The 3,862-nt window shown below is 37.7% G+C and overlaps 1 non-coding gene across 1 annotated transcript; it reads left to right on the forward strand.

The window, feature by feature from the left end:
• Window positions 1-2,764: 2,764 nt before the first annotated feature.
• On the forward strand, window positions 2,765-2,870 carry LOC112780837 (small nucleolar RNA R71). Its single transcript, XR_003191648.1, has one exon. It is a non-coding gene; the product is annotated as a small nucleolar RNA R71 (small nucleolar RNA).
• The last annotated feature ends 992 nt before the right edge of the window (window positions 2,871-3,862 follow it).

The following is a 3,862-nucleotide window of genomic DNA, read 5'->3' on the forward strand; positions in this document are numbered from 1 at the left end:
AGCTCTATTTTCATAATGGGCGTGCCACTTGGAGTTTTGGGCGTGGCACGCCAGTTCTAATAGCCAGAGAGGAGATTTTGGTGCATTATTGAAGGCGTGGCACACTAGCTTCACGACATATGGGGCGTGGCACGCCAGAAGTGGGCGTGGCACGCTGGGCTACCTGACAGACTGACCTATCCACCTTCAAATGGGCATAACTTGAGTTACAGAGGTCCAAATGAGTTGATTCCAATAGCGTTGGAAAGACAACATCCAGAGCTTTCTAAAAATATATAATACATCATAGTGGACATTCATTTTGAGGCCCAACCAACTCCATACTTTTAACATTGCAAAGTGGGTCATACTCCAAAGGGCAAAATCAAGTGGGAGTGGCACTTGAAACCACACGCCAACTTCTCCCTGCTACCCCCAACCTTCAATCAAGCCCACTCCAACTCTCATTCAAGCCACACTTATCAATCAATCAAGGCTACAAGAATAATCTAGAATAGTTTATTTTCATTTCATTCTAATTTGCTTTTAATTTCAGTTAAGTTGTAATTTAGGAGAGCCTATATAAAGGCTTTAGTTTCATAGAATTAGTCATGGCTGGATTGGGAGAAGTCTTCGGACCCTCTCTATTCACCATCAATTTCTTCTCTTTTCTTTCTTACTTTGTAAATAATTTAGTTATGAATTACTAACTCTTTCCATTGGGAAAGAGAACTCTATTGTTTTTCAATGGATTGATTGTTTTTATTCTTCTTCTTCTCTTCATCTCTCTTTGATTTACTAGAAAGAATTTCGTTCTTCATGATAGCATTCAATTATCTTGGAAAAGAGATTGAATGTAATTGGGTTTTATGGGAACCTTGGAAGAGGAAACATAGAACCATGCTTGAAATTCTTTCTTACACTTGAATAGGATTTGGATTTTGGTGTTTGGATATGGTGACATATAATTCTCCCTCTACTTGAACCTAGGAAAGTGTGTGGTATAATCATGGAACAAGCTTCATCTCTTCTCATGAGCAATTAGACCAAGGAATTGGCTATTGATCAAGATTTGAGAGATTGAGTCACCAAGGGATTGGGGCTCAATTAATCATGATTGCCAAGAGGTCAATGAGTTGCATGATTGAAGATGAGATGAAATCAATTAATCCGGAGAATGCAATATCTCTTGATCCCAATGTTTATTTTATCTTTCTTTCTTTTATTTACTTTATAGTTATTTACTTTTCTGCACTTTACATTTCCAGCACTTTACTTTCTTGTACTTTACTTTCTTTGCTATTTACTTTCTTGCACTTTATTGCTTTCCTTTACTTTCATGTCATTTACATTTCCTTGTTGCTTATCACTTCAAATCTGAATAGTCTAACTAGGATAATCAATTAACTATTGTTTGCCTTAATCCGTTAATCTCTGTGGGATTCGACCCCACTCCTAGTGGGTTATTACTTGACGATATTTGGTGCGCTTTCCAAAGAACGGATTCACCATCTTTATATAAGGTGTGAATTTGGCTCATCAGTCTGCCATCTCTAGTGATATTCTTGCAGCTTGCACCTCAAAGATCCATAGTTTCTCCATTACAAAGAGGGGCATGAGGTTTATACTTGATCCCAGGTCACACAGAGCCTTCTTAAAGGTCATGGTGCCTATGGTACAAGGTATTAAGAACTTTCCAGGATCCTGTTTCTTCTGAGGTAATTTCAGTTGAACCAGATCATTTAGTTCATTGATGAGCAATGGGGGTTCATCCTCCCAAGTCTCATTACCAAATAACTTGGCATTCAGCTTCATGATTGCTCCTAGATACTGAGCAACTTACTCTTCAACAATGTCTTCATCCTCTTCAGAGGAAGAATACTCATCAGAGCTCATAAATGGAAACAGTAAGTTCAGTGGAATCTCTATGGTCTCTATATGAGCCTCAGATTCCTTTGGTTCCTCATTAGAGAACTCCTTGGAGGCCAGTGGACGTCCATTGAGGTCTTTCTCACTGGAAATTTATGCCTTTTCTTCCTCCTTGCATTCGGCCATGTTGGTTATATTTATGGCATTGCACTCTCTTTTTGGATTCTCTTCTGTATTGCTTGGGAGAGTACTAAGAGGGAGTTCAGTAACTCTTTTACTCAGCTGACCCACTTGTGCCTCTAAATTTCTAATGGAGGACCTTGCTTCACTCATGAAACTGAGAGTGGTTTTAGATAGATCAGAGACTACAGTTGCTAAGTCAGAGTGGCTCTGCTTAGAATTCTCTGTCTATTGTTGATAAGATGATGGAAAAGGTTTGCTATTGCCAAACTGTGTTCTCCCACCATTATTATTATTGAAGCCTTGATTAGGCTTCTGTTGATCCTTCCATGAGAGATTAGGGTGATTTCTCTATGAAGAATTGTAGGTGTTTCCATAGGATTCTCCCATGTAATTCACCTCTGCCATTGTAGGATTCTCAGAGTCATAGGCTTCTTCTTCAGAAGAAGCCTCCTTAGTACTGCCTGATGCAGCTTGCATTCCAGACAGACTCTGAGAAATCATATTGACTTGCTAAGTCAATATTTTGTTCTGAGCCAATATGGCATTCAGAGTATCAATCTCCAGAACTCCTTTCTTCTGAGTTGTCCCATTATTCACAGGATTTCTTTCAGAAGTGTACATGAACTGGTTATTTGCAACCATTTCAATGAGTTCCTGGGCTTCTGCAGACGTCTTCTTCATATGAAGAGATCCTCCAGCAGAGTGGTCCAATGATATCTTGGACAATTCAGATAGACCATCATAGGACACCTTCTGATCAATTGCTTATATCTTTCCCAAGCTTCATAGAGGGATTCACCTTCCTTCTGTCTGAAGGTTTGGACTTCCACTCTAAGCTTGCTCAACTTTTGAGGTGGAAAGATCTTGGCCAAGAAAGTATTGACCAACTTTTCCTAAGAGTTCAGGCTGTCTTTAGGTTGTGAGTCCAACCATGTCCTAGCTCTGTCTCTTACAGCAAAGGGGAAAAGCATGAGTCTGTAGACCTCAGGATTAACCCCATTGGTCTTAACAGTGTCACAGATTTGCAAGAATTCAGCTAAAAACTGATGAGGATCTTCCAATGGAAGTCCATGAAACTTGCAGTTCTGCTGCATCAGAGAAACTAATTAAGGCTTAAGCTCAAAGTTGTTTGCTCCAATTGCAGGAATTGAGATGCTCCTTCCACAGAAGTCAGAAGATGGTGCAATAAAGTCACCAAGCATCTTGCTTGTATCTCCACCATTATTGTTGGGTTCGGCCATCTCTTCTTCTTTTTCAAAAGTTTCTGTTAGGTCCTCCCCAGAGTCTTTTCAGGTTCCGGATCAGCTTCAACAAGAATGTTCTTATCCTTGCTCCTGCTCATATGAAAAAGAAGATAACAGAAAAGAATAGGAATCCTCTATGTCACAATATAGAAATTCCTTTATGTGAGTAGAAGAATAGAAGAGTAGAATAAAGAAGAGAGAAGATGAAGAATTCGAACACAGAGAGGGAGAGAGGGTTTGAATTATAAGAAGAAGAGAAGTGTTAGTAAATAAATAAATAGAAAGAGACGAGAGAGAGAGAGAGAATTCGAAATTTAAATTAAAATAAATGAAAAATATTTTTGTTTTTATTTTAATTATAAGTTAGTATTCGAAAATTAAGGGAAGAAATAAAATAAAATTTGAAAAAGATAAGAAATAGTAATTAATTTATTTAGTTTTCAAATTTTAGAGAAAAGATATGATTAAAATAGAAAAAGATATGATTGAAAATCATTTTGAAAAAGATTTGAATTGGAAATTAAAAAGATTTGATTTTGAAAATTAAAGTTGATTACTTGACTAACAAGAAACTAAAAGATATGATT

The sequence above is a fragment of the Arachis hypogaea genome, chromosome 19 (assembly GCF_003086295.3).
Source record: "Arachis hypogaea cultivar Tifrunner chromosome 19, arahy.Tifrunner.gnm2.J5K5, whole genome shotgun sequence".
In the NCBI taxonomy this organism is placed as follows: domain Eukaryota; kingdom Viridiplantae; phylum Streptophyta; class Magnoliopsida; order Fabales; family Fabaceae; genus Arachis; species Arachis hypogaea.